The sequence below is a fragment of the Budorcas taxicolor genome, chromosome 12 (genome assembly GCF_023091745.1).
Source record: "Budorcas taxicolor isolate Tak-1 chromosome 12, Takin1.1, whole genome shotgun sequence".
Taxonomy (NCBI): Eukaryota; Metazoa; Chordata; class Mammalia; order Artiodactyla; family Bovidae; genus Budorcas; species Budorcas taxicolor.
The window spans coordinates 74,544,812-74,558,561 of NC_068921.1; positions in this window are offsets into that span (position 1 = coordinate 74,544,812).

Below are 13,750 nucleotides of genomic sequence, written 5' to 3' on the forward strand. Positions count from 1 at the left end.
AATCATTAGAACTCCCAGGCTGAAGTTCTCCTAATTTTAGCAGTGGTTATTCTAATCATTCTGACACTATGCATCATAGGGTTAGCCTGCCCCCTTTCATTTGGGATATTTTCTGTGACTAGGATGTCAATTTCCTCACTCACTTAAAGTGAAAAAAAGTGAAAGTCGCTCAGTCGTGTCCAGCTCTTTGTGACCCCATGGACTGAATAGTCCATGGAATTCTCCAGGCCAGAATACTGGAGTGGGTGGCTGTTCCCTTCCCCAGAGGATCTTTCCAACCCAGGGATCGAACCGAGGTCTCTCGTATTGCAGGCAGATTCTTTACCAGCTGAGCCACCAGGGTAGCCCTTATTCACTAAGATCAACCTAAATTCTATGTACTAGGAGATGGTTAAAAGTTGCATGTGGCTTTGTGATGATATTTAAAAAGTGTGTATGCATGAATGATACTAACAGTTATCACTCTGGTGTACTGAGCATCAACTATGAACTGGTCTTTATGCTAGGTGCCAGACACATGCTAGCTCATTCAAAACTCCCAGCAACAGTAATAGGACATAAGTATCACTGGAGTGAGTAACGAACTTGCCCAAAGCTGGACAGTGGAAATGCTGAAACCCAAACGTGGGTTTGCCTGATCTGAAGCATTACAGGACTGCCTCTTCACTCCAATTCTAAGATTTTTTAAGTGGCCAACCTTTCCTACTTGATTATAATAATAATAAATCCATAGCGCTCAGCACTCATCAGGAGCCAGGCACTATTATTGCTTATATATTTTCTCATTTAATACTCATGAATAAGGCTGGGGAAACCTAAGCCTATGGTGTTTAAGGATCTTGCCCAATGATCCTTGCACCCAGCTTGCAACTTTAGAGAGTCAGAATTTGAAATATGACAGTCTAGTAACAGAGGCTTTGCTGATAACTACTGCATGATATTAGCTTCTCAGCTTAACAAATGCCTTTGGAGAGAATTTAGCAAAATCACTAGAAGGGTAAAAATTTTCTTTCATGCCATGTAAATGTATTTGTGTGTACCTACTGTACACTACACCCACACACAATTTGTACACTTAAAACCCTTTCTTCACCATATGAATCATTTACAGCTTTAAAATTTACCATGCCAAATACAGCCCTTCTGCCAACAATCTAGAATTGCCTCCCCACCCCTCCAGCACCAACCCCTCCCCCCCATCCCCTGATTTCCCACCAGACAAATCTATACAGATTTCTTGGACACCAAGCCAAGCAGGATAGAAAAAAAGAAGCAACCCGTGTGCAATTCATTCTCATTGGTCCATTCCAGGATGAAGGAGGAGAGCGTATTTGGGTGGTACCCAGCATCACAGACTGAGACCAGGGTGCTCAGGCCACTGCCTGACACTTAGCCAACTGTGAACCCTAAATCCTCCTGCTGTTACTCCAGTGCTCTCTTCCGCTTAGCCCTGGGCTCACGCCTAGTCTCTGTTTTGCTCTCTGCATAAAGTGCGAGCAATTTATTTGGGGCAGAGCTCTGATTTGGATGTCAAATAAAACTGATTGATTTTATGATTCTGTAAAGGTTACCTCAAAAGGTGAAACGATTTCTGCAGCAGAAGCGCATCCATAAATCCAAGCTATTTGTGACAAGTCCTGTCCCGCGGTGGGAAGATGGATTCCGGAATCTCCAGCGAATCTGGAAGAATGGTGAATTTTCCAGTAGATATGGCTTAGGAGCTCAGGCTCCTTAGGTATCAGGGAGGCTGACATATACAAAGACAGCGTGGTTAAAGGAGAATTTGTTGTCGTTTTTTCCTAGAGTCATACATACCAGGAGAATGAAAAATGAAATTGCCACGCTATTCCGTCGGCAAAATAAAACAAATCTGACACCTGTTAGTTACCTCACTGCCATCAGTTTAGAGCCCTGGAACGTGTTGTCTACAAATGATGAAGAAGGTCAGTGTGTGACTAGAAGCCTTCCAACTGTCTCAGTGATTCCAAAACTCCCCAGAGGCAAGGTGTTTTCTTGTTGGATGTCATAGGCTAGGTGCTCAAATACATTTCACAGAATCTTTAGTACATCTCGAATTTCTGAAAATTCTCAAAATTCTTTGGGATTCTTGGCCCAGCAAATGGAGACTAGGAGCCACGGGAGATGGTGTTGTAGCTGTTGGTCAGTCACCAAGTCATGTCTGACTCTTAGTGATCCCATGAACTGCAGCACGTCAAGCTCCCCCGTCCTTCACAACCTCCTGGAGTTTGCTCAAATTCATGTCCACTGAGGCAGTGACGCTATCTAACCATCTTATCCTCTGCCGCTCTCTTCTCCTTTTGCCTTCAATCTTTCCTAGCATTGGGGTCTTTTCCAATGAGTCGGCTCTTCACATCGGGTAGTCAAAGTTTTGGAGCTTCAGCATCAGTCCTTTCAATGAATGCATGTTAGTCACTCAGTTGTGTCTGACTCTTTGTGAGCCCCTGGGCTATAGCCTGCCAGGCTCCTCTGTCCATGGGATCTTCTTGGCAATAATACTGAAGTGGGTTGCCATTCCCTTCTCTACTTTCCAATGAATATTCAGGCTTAATTTCCTTTAGGACTGATTGTCTTGATCTCCTTGCAGTCCAAGGGACTCTCAAGAGTCTTCTCCACCACCGCAATTTGAAAGAATCAATTCTTAAGTGCTTAGCCTTCAATTCTTAAGCACTCAGTCTTCTTTATGGTCCAACGCTCAGTGACACCAGTGGTAAAGAATCTGCCTGCCAGTGCAGGAGACACAAGAGACATGGGTTTGATCCCTGTGTCAAGAAGATCCCCTAGAGTAGAAAATGGGAACCCACACCAATATTCTTCCCTGGGAAATCCCGTGGACAGAGGAATCTGGCAGGCTGCAGTCCATGGGGTTGCAAAGAGTCAGACGCAACTGAGCATGCACACACATACGTCTACATCCATGCATGATTTCTGAAAACAAACAGAACTTTGACTATCCTGACCTTTGTAGGCAAATTGGTATCTCTGCTTTCTAATACACTGTCTAGATTTGTCATAGGTTTCCTGAGATGCTGAATATGGTAGAAAAAGGAAGGAGGAGAGGGATGTGGGGTGTGTGTGTGTGTGTGTGTGTGTGCACCCACCAGTCTATAAAAGTGTTATCACAGAGGATGCATGGACCGTGGTGCACGCTAGTTTAAAGCATGAGGATCCCCAGAGCATGTTCACTTGTCATGCCAATTGGCCTCAAATAGCTCCCCAAAGCAAGGGAATACTGGAGGTTACTTAAAAACACAGAGTGAAGAAAGGGGGTGAAACCACAGCTTATGTGTCAAGGAGCATGCCAGGCTCTTCACCGACTCAACCTCTCTAGAGCCCAGAATTAATCACAGGGCAGAGAGTGTGGTTCCGGTCGGTAGGAATGAGGCTGAATGACATAATGCAGAAGTGACTGGCAGAGCAGCGATTCCAGTCTGGTCTTTTGGCTGCGATTGCTGCCCTTATTCTCCTCAATTCCTGCTCTCACCCACCTGGTTCAGGCTCTCACTGCCAATTGCCAGCCCACCCTGAGCTCTCCTTAGTCCTTATAGTCCTAATCAAACTGTTGCTGTGCTTAGTCGCTCAGTCGTGTCCGACTCTTTGCGATCCCATGGACTGTAGCCCTCCAGGCGCCTCTGTCCATGGAATTCTCCAGGCAAGAACACTGGAGTGTGGTGTCAATTCCTTCTCCAATCAAACTGTATCAATATTCAAGTCAGACCATGGCACATTTCTTTAATTCCTTGAAGCAGTACCAGAGGACCCCACGGTCTGGCCCTTGCACTTTCTGGCATCCCCTCAGGTGACCCCTCAACCTCCCACTCACCACTTTGGTCATAGTTTCCGCCGTGCAGCCAGATAAATATTCCTCACCACTGCACACTGGCTGTTCTAACCCCTGTTTCTGGAATGTCTGCCCCTCCTCCATTTGCCTGGCTGACTTAGTATCATCTGAGGTTTAGCTGAGGCCTCAGTTCCTCTGGGGATCTTGCCTGGTCCCCAAGTTGATTCAGAGGTCCCTCTCTGTGTTTCCATAGCATTCCCTATATCCCTATGCCATAAAAATTTGCCACATTATGTGAAAACAACTTTTCTATATCATCTACCTCACTGGTTTTATATTTTTTTAAGATTTTTCTTTAATGTGGACAGTTTCTAAAGTCTTTGTTGAATGTGATACAATATTGTTTCTGTTTTATGTTTTGTTTTTTTGGCCACAAGTCATGTGGATCTTAGTTCCCCAACCAGGGATCGAACCTTCATCCCCTGCATTGGAAAGCAAAGTCTCAACCATGGGACCACCAGAGAAGTTCCTCTCACCAGTTTTAAATTCTTTAAAGGCAAGGGCCAAATGCTACATGTTTTTGTCCACCTGGGCTTTCCATCAGTTCAGTTCAGTCACTCAGTCGTGTCCGACTCTTTGTGACCCCATGAATCGCAGCATGCCAGGCCTCCCTGCCCATCACAAACTCCCAGAGTTCACTCAGACTCACAGCCATCGAGTCAGTGATGCCATCCAGCCATCTCATCCTCTATCATCCCCTTCTCCTCCTGCCCCCAATCCCTCCCAGCATCAGAGTCTTTTCCAATGAGTCAACTCTTCACATGAGGTGGCCAAAGTACTGGAGTTTCAGCTTTAGCATCATTCCTTCCAAAGAAATCCCAGGGTTGATCTCCTTCAGAATGGACTGGTTGGATCTCCTTGCAGTCCAAGGGACTCTCAAGAGTCTTCTCCAACACCACAGTTCAAAAGCATCAATTCTTCAGCGCTCAGCCTTCTTCACAGTCCAACTCTCACATCCATACATGACCAGAGGAAAAACCATAGCCTTGACTAGATGGACCTTAGTCGGCAAAGTAATGTCTCTGCTTTTGAATATACTATCTAGGTTGGTCATAACTTTTCTTCCAAGGAGTAAGCATCTTTTAATTTCATGGCTGCAGTCACCATCTGCAGTGATTTTGGAGCCCAAAAAAATAAAGTCTGGCACTATTTCCCCATCTATTTCCCATGAAGTGATGGGACTGGATGCCATGATATTCATTTTCTGAATGTTGAGCTTTAAGCCAACTTTTTCACTCTCCACTTTCACTTTCATCAAAAGGCTTTTTAGTTTCTCTTCACTTTTTGCCATAAGGGTGGTGTCATCTGCATATCTGGTTATTGATATTTCTCCCGGCAATCTTGATTCCAGCTTGTGCTTCTTCCAGTCCAGCATTTCTCATGATGTACTCTACATATAAGTTAAATAAGCAGGGTGACAATATACAGCCTTGACGTACTCCTTTTCCTATTTGGAACCAGTCTGTTGTTCCATGCCCAGTTCTAACTGTTGCTTCCTGACCTGCATACAGATTTTTCAAGAGGCAGGTCAGGTGGTCTGGTATTCCCATCTCTTTCAGAATTTTCCACAGTTTATTGTGATGCACACAGTCAAAGGCTTTGGCATAGTCAATAAAGCAGAAATAGATGTTTTTCTGGAACTCTCTTGCTTTTTCCATGATCCAGCAGATGTTGGCAATTTGATCTCTGGTTCCTCTGCCTTTTCTAAAACCAGCTTGAACATCAGGAAGTTCATGGTTCACATATTTCTGAAGCCTGGCTTGGAGAATTTTGAGCATTACTTTACTAGCATGTGAGATGAGTGCAATTGTGCGGTAGTTTGAGCATTCTTTGGCATTGCCTTTCTTTGGGATTGGAACGAAAACTGACATTTTCCAGTCCTGTGGGCACGGCTGAGTTTTCCAAATTTGCTGGCATATTGAGCGCAGCACTTTCACAGCATCATCTTTCAGGATTTGAAATAGCTCCACTGGAATTCCATCACCTCCACTAGCTTTGTTCATAGTGAAGCTTTCCAAAGCCACTTGACTTCATATTCCAGGATGTCTGGCCCTAGATGAGTGATCACACCATCGTGATTATCTGGGTCGTGAAGATCTTTTTTGTACAGTTCTTCTGTGTATTCTTGCCACCTCTTCTTAATATCTTCTGCTTCTGTTAGGTCCATACCATTTCTGTCCTTTATCGAGCCCATCTTTGCATGAAATGTTCCCTTGGTATCTCTAATTTTCTTGAAGAGATCTCTAGTCTTTCCCATTCTGTTCTTTTCCTCTATTTCTTTGCACTGATTGCTGAAGAAGGCTTTCTTATCTCTTCTTGCTATTCTTTGGAACTCTGTATTCAGATGCCTATATCTTTCCTTTTCTCCTTTGCTTTTCGCCCCTCTTCTTTTCACAGCTATTTGTAAGGCCTCCCCAGACAGCCATTTTGCTTTTTTGCATTTCTTTTCCATGAGGATGGTCTTGATCCCTGTCTCCTGTACAATGTCATGAACCTCATTCCATAGTTCATCAGGCACTCTATCTATCAGATCTAGTCCCTTAAGTCTACTTCTCACTTCTGCTGTATAATCATAAGGGATTTGATTTAGGGCTTTCCAACTTTGCAACAGCAGCAGCAGCATGCAGTGCCTTAAGAAAAAAAAATTTTTTTTTTTGCTTTTCCCTATTATATATAAAGGGGCTTCCCAAGTGGCTCAGTGGGTAAAGAATCCGCCTGCCAGTGCAGGAGACACAGGAGACACAGTTTCAATCCCTAGGTTGGGAGAAGGAAATGGCAATCCACTCCAGTATTCTTGCCTAGAGAATTCCATCAACAGAGGAGCCTGGCCAGCTACAGTCCATAGTGTCACTAAGAATCAGACTTGACGGAAGTGACTGAACATACACGCACATTATGTATAAAACACATAGGATGAAATTATTTGTTCTAGCTCTGTGAAAAATACTGCTGGTAGCGTGATAGGGATTGCATTGAATCTATAGGTTGCTTGGGGTAGTATACTAATTTTCACTATATTGATTCTTCCGATCCGTGAACATGGTATATATCTTCATCTATTAGTGTCCTCTTTGATTTCTTTCACCAGTGTTTTATAGTTTTCTATATAAAAATGGGATCCCATCATATACACTCAACTTCATTTGTTATTATTTTTTAATTTATTTTTTTTAATTTTTATTTTTACTTTATTTTACTTTACAATACTGTATTGGTTTTGCCATACATTGACATGAATCCACCACGGGTGTACATGTGTTCCCAAACATGAACCCCTCGCACTGTTTATAATAGCCAGGACATGGAAACAACCTAGATGTCCATCAGCAGATGAATGGATAAGAAAGCTGTGGTACATATACACAATGGAATATTACTCGGCCATTAAAAAGAAATGAAGTAAGCCAGAAAGAAAAACACCAATACAGTATACTAACACATATATATGGAATTTAGAAAGATGGCAATGATGACCCTGTATGCAAGACAGCAAAAAAGACACAGATGTGTATAGCGGACTTTTGGACTCAGAGGGAGAGGGTGGGATGATTTGGGAGAATGGCATTGTAACATGTATACTATCATGTAAGAATCGAATCGCCAGTCTATGTCCGATGCAGGATACAGCATGCTTGGGGCCGGTGCACGGGGATGACCCAGAGAGATGTTATGGGTAGGGGGTTGGGAGGGGGGTTCATGTTTGGGAATGCATGTACACCCATGGTGGATTCATGTCAATGTATGGCAAAACCAATACAATATTGTAAAGTAAAATAAAGTAAAAATAAAAATTTTTTTAAAAATAAAATAAAAAATAAAACACATAGGAAAGGGAGAATTCTCTTAGATAGATGGAGATATAACTAATCTAAACTGCTCCTGGAATGATACTGGCAGATGGGCAGGGGACATGAAAGATGGTAGGTTTCTAAGAGGAAACAAATCGGAGGGCATTTGGGGGCAACAGCCTCAAATCTCAATCTACAACCACCAAGCTATCCCTGTCTGCACCCAGTTCTTTCGGATTTTCTTCGGACCACATGAAAGAGTTGGTCCCTCTCAGGATTAAATGTATCCCTTTGTCTCCAGATCCCATCTTCCCCTTCCTCCAAAGGCCCTCAGAGCATTGATTATCTCTCTCCCCTCCTGAATTCTCGACTGAGAAGTCCCATCAGAATTTACACATCCTCCAGTCGCAGAGCTTCTAGGTAAAGAAAGTAGGTTTCCTATTTTCTTTGCCTCCACTTCCGTCCCTGAATCCATAAGAATAAAGGAACACAAATGGTGCAGATCCACTAGGACAAAGAGAAACAGGACAGAAATCTGCAGTGGGTGATGATAAGATATCAACCAAGTTTTGAAGCTGGAAAGAGGGTGTATGAATTGCCCATTGACTTGGCAAAGGAGAAATGGCTGAAAGCTGTCTCCATGTATGTAGAGAAATGCTAAAGAGATGCAGGTTGATTTGTGCCATAAATCCCAGCACAAACTTGAAAGACTGGAGGCGTGAGGTAGCATACCTCAAAAGGCAGGTTGATGAAGGTATGGTTGAAAACAGGATTGGTTATATAAGAAGCAGACTCCTAAATCTCACCACCCACTTTGCAACCGATTAATCACCCTTCCCTTGCTTAGTATTAGAAGGATTGTTTTTTGGAACATTTTTTGAAGCAGAGTCTCTCCGGGCTCAGAAACACAGCAACCAGGGGAAAAAGGTGATGACTCACTCACCTTGAAAACAAGAGGATTCAGTGCCAGTCCAGAAACTGATCTTGATATTCTCAGTGCTTTCTCTCCTCAACTCACAGGTCACTCGCAACCAGACTTGGGTCGTTAGAAAGGAGACTATAACATTTTCCTGTTGAGAAAACACCTGTGGCCGTCAAAGAATGACTAGATGCTAAAGCCCAGTGTAACCTTGCTGGGAATGTACTGGGGCTGATAAGGGAGGAAAGAGATTAGTCACTACAGGAGGTGGAAGAATTAGCTGGCATGGACTAGGAGAAACTAGCAGGGTACCCCTAGGATTAGCTTTGAGAGCAACTGATCAAGGGTGCCAGAATATAAAGTTGGGTGAGAATACACTGATTTGGGGGCTCTTCTTCAGAAAATGGAATTAAATATTCTGTCTAGGATTCTGGGGCTTGAAGCAGACTCACTATTAGACAAAGTCTGTACATGCTTGCCCTGCACTGAGAAAAACTGAAATGCCAGGATTTCTCTGTTGTTATTCAGTTGCTAAGACCTGTCCAACTCTTTGCGACCCTATGGATTGCAACCTGCCAGGCCTCCCTGTCCTTCACTATCTCCCGGAGTTTGCCCAGGTTCACGTCCAGTGATGTCCATAATATGATCATCAAATGTTACAGCTTCCTTTCTAAAGACCCCAGTCTGGTTGCCAGGGATCTGTGAGTGGAGAGAAAAGATTGAGTAGATCAAGTCCATGAATTAGTGATGCCATCCCACCATCTCATCCTCAGCGGGACTCATTGGAAAAGACCCTGATTTTGAGAAAGACTGAAGGCAAAGGGAGAAGAGGGGGGCAGAGGTTGGCAGGTGGTGGAGGAAGGCATAAAAGGTGGAGAAAGATAGGCCTGCTGGAGTAGATAGACTACAAGAGGCCCTAAGTCCCTCTTGGGGATTAGTGTCCTCACGAGGGCCCAGGTGATACAACAGTCACCAAGGCCATCAGGAATGCAATGGAAAGTAAGCAAACAGCATTTTTAAGAAGATCAGATTGTGCTGCATAAGGATTTGCAAATGCCCTGAGCAGAAAAGTCCCAAAGAATGCAAGACCCACCTCAAAATATTCCCCTTCTTTCACAGATCTTGGTCCCTCAAGTCCTAGATGACTTAGTAGCCTTGTGATAGCTCTCATCAGATGTTTTATATATATATTGCTGTATATTTTTAGTTATATCTTATAGGGGATTATTCTGTAATGCACTACATTACCACTACAGAAATAGCTAGGAGATCTACAGGAGATCTGTAGATCCAGCTTTCCACTGCAGGAGATCCAGCTTTTTGAGGTATTTAAGTTTTTATACCTGAAAATGAATATGAGCCTATAAATAATAATCAGCAATTAATAAGTTTAATATACTAACAGCACAATTCTTTTGGAGAGCATGAAAGAATTGATGCTTTTGAACTGTGGTGTTGGAGAAGACTCTTGAGAGTCCTTTGGACTGTGAGGGGATCACATCAGTCAATTCTAAAGGAAATCAGTCCTGAATATTCATTGGAAGGACTGATGCTGGGACATGAGTTTGGGCAAGCTCCAGGAGATGGTGAGGCAGAGGGAAGCCGGGTGTGTTGCAGTCCATGGGGTTGCAAAGGCTCGGGTACGACTGAGCAACAGAGCAACAGCAATTAATAAATATTGAAAATAAACGAGTCAAATCTCCAGAGAAAACTGACTAACTTGAGAGGCAGATACAAAACAAACAATAAAGGAAAAACAAACTTTGGGAGATGGATATGAAGCAGGGAGTGAAAGAAGAAAAACATATAGTGTCCTTACCAGAGAAATTAGAGAAGCTATTGCAGCCATGGAAAAACAAGATATCATCAAAATGGAAGATCTGAAGAATAACTAGAAACTTTTCAAATTTAGAAATCATTCTTTCTAAAACACTATATTCTAAAATACAAATCAGTAACTCTATAGAAGCTTGGAGGATAAGTTTAACGTAAAGTAACACAAAAGGGTGAAAAATAAAAGGCAAATAGAAGAGAAAAAATAGGAAAATAGGGGGTCCATTCATTAGGTTCGATGTTTCAGGAACAGGAGAGAGAAAGAAGAGAACAAAGTTATCAAGAAACAGAAATATTTGTCCACAATTAAAAAACTGTGCTTGTAAAAAAATCCTGAAAGAAGACAATGACTGGCAACATAAACAAGACACAATATCATTCAACTTCAGTTTACTAAGGTTAAGAAGATAATCTCAAAAACTTCCATAAAGACAAAATGTGTCCCCTATTAAGGATCAAGAATTGGAATGGCATCAGACATTCCCATTTGCAATAGTGAGAACTAGAAGAAAATGGAACAGCATCTTCAAATTCTGGTGGAAAATGATTTTGCACCTAGAATTCTCCAAGACAATCATTAAGTATGAGTATAGATTACTCCCATTTCCAGACGTTTGACATCTCAAAAATGTACCTCCTGTGTGTTGGCTGTTAGGAAGATACAGGAGAATTTGAGCTACGAGAATGATAGTAAACCGAGAAAGCCAAAGACATAGAATCCAGGAAACAAGGACTCTGACAGAGGAAGAGCCTGTGGGAGTTAATCCATGGGGTTTTGGCAAAGAAAATGCCAGGATGACAGCCCTTAGGCATAAAGAGAGAGCAGCTCGTGTGCACTGAGGCAGAAGAATAGATGTCCACAGTAAGAGAGGCCTCAATAACATTAACAGCTATGAAAATGGACCTGATTTATTTACGTGTTTGAGTATACTAATAGGAATACATAATTCTCTTGGAGAGGCTGGGGAAGAATTAATGATAGCACAGAGAAATTTAATGAAAAAGAAACTGTGAAGATAGAAAAAGCAATAATAGTGTGCTTCATAGCTCAACATGAATAATAATTATACATTCAACCCTGAATATTTATTTAAATAAAAATAAATATTATTTTTTATGTAATAAAAGTGGTTATATAACCATTTTGGGGAAATAGGGGAAAGGAAATATGATATGGGTACCTAGATTTTCTCTAAGAGTGTTTCCACCTCATCTTTCACAGTAGGGAGTCAATAGGAATGTCCAAAATGAACATTAATCAGAAACCCAATGGCAAATATCAATATAAACAGCTAAAAGCATTAATCCTGTTTCCAGGAAGTAAGTCTTGGAGATGGAAGGTTGAGACAGAGGAAGTATAGGTATTTTTATTAGCCTTTGAGGCATTTGACTTTTTAAAACTTTGTACATGTATTGCTTTAAATATATATATATAATTGTATATAAAATTTAAGATCTAATCACTTACACAATAAGTAAAAGCAATGAGTAATTCACAGACATTTAGCCGTACACCAGCCCCTCCCATCTTAAAACAAAGAACACCTCCCTTGACATGTTTTTCTTCAACTTTCTGCTCCATTTCTTTTTCTTCACAGGCCAGGTTCTTTAGTGGTGATTGTCCTCACCGTATGCATTTCTCACCAGCCACTTAATTATTTCCCTCCCTTTCTTACTGGCCTCTTTGTCATTCAACCCCATGAATTCAATTTCCTTGTTTGACGATGTTAGCTGACTTCTCTTTCTGTCTTACCCACCACAATTTCTCCTGCTCTCTGTGCCCCTATGGTCACTCCTTATCTTCTCATCCCTCCAGAGCTTCTGCTTTTTCTATTTAACATGCCAATGGGCTCAGGAAACGCCTCTCAGTACCTGTAGAATCCACTTCCAGGCCAGTTCCTAGATTCCTCTCTGGACTGACCCCTCAACGGAATGTCTTCTTGTTTCCAGATCTGCTGGCTCCTTCAGACATATGGTTACCAGGTTCCCTTGAACTATGCCCTGAATCTCTGGGACTTTTGCTCACCCTTCTGCCCAGCCTCATCTTCTGAGACTGCTGCCTGGACCAGAGAATCCAGTTTCTACTTGTCCAGGCAAACAGTATGCATGACAGCCCTAAGTTAGAAAGGAACATGGTGTTTCAGAGAGAGAAAGAAGTCTAGAGTGCCTAGAGAAAACAAAACCAAGGAAACAGTGGCTGGAGATGCAGCTGGAGAAAGATGCGGGGGCCATATAACCCGCCACCTTTTATTCAGCGTGAGAACTTTTGTCTTTTTCAAGGCTAATGGAAAAGCATTGAATTCTTTGCAGCAGAGAATAATTGTGATCAGATTTCCATAAAAGATGAGTCTGGATGAAGTACAGAGAATGCATAAGATGTGGATGAGAGCACCCCAGTTAAGAATGGTGCAAAGAAAGACAATGGTAGTCAGATTAAAGTGTGATGGTGGAGATGGAGAGATGAAATTGAAACCGATTAGGTGGTAAAATCAACAAGACTCCATCATATTTGGTTAGGGGTGATGAGGGGAAAGTATCAAAAATTCTACTTGAACAGTTGAGTCATTGATGGCAGCAATCAAAGAAAATAAGGAAACTGGAGGAGAATCAAGTTTTGGTGAGAAGATCCTGAGTTTTTGAGTTTGAGTTGTGTTTGAGACAGCTAAGTGAAGATTTTTAGGTTAGCTAGATAGATAGTTCTGGAGGATAGCAGAATTATCTGAGTTGGTAGTTACAAATGATGTGGTTAGAGGTATGTCAGTTTCCTATCATTGCTATAACAAGTTGTCCAAACTATTAGTAGCTTAAAACAATATAGGTCTATTATTTTACAGTTCTAGAGGTCAGAAATACAAAATGAAGGTCGGAGGTCCAACATGGGCTTTGCTTGGACAAGTCAAGGTGTTGGCTCAAACCAAGTTGTCAACTCATCGGGAGAAATGTTCTTTTGTCCTTCCAGCTTCAAGACACTACCTACATTCTGCATTCCTTGGTTTGTAGCTCCATCCTCAATCTTGAAAGCCAGCAATGGAGCATCTTCACATCTCTGTCTCTGCGCTGGTCCAATTTCTGCATCTATTTCTCTCTCTTTCCACCTCACTTTCTCTCTCTCTCTCTCTCTCTCTGAGCTTTGCTCCTATTGTCATTTCTCCTATGATTCTCACCCTCTGGCCTCCCACTTCTAAGGATCCTAGTGGATACCTTGAACCCATCCAGATAAACCAGGAAAAAGTCCCCATCACAAGATTCTTATTTTAATCATATCCATTAAATCTTATTTATCATACAAGGTACAGTAATATATTCCTAGTTTCTGGGATTAGGATGTCTACTTTAAGTGTAGGGACACAA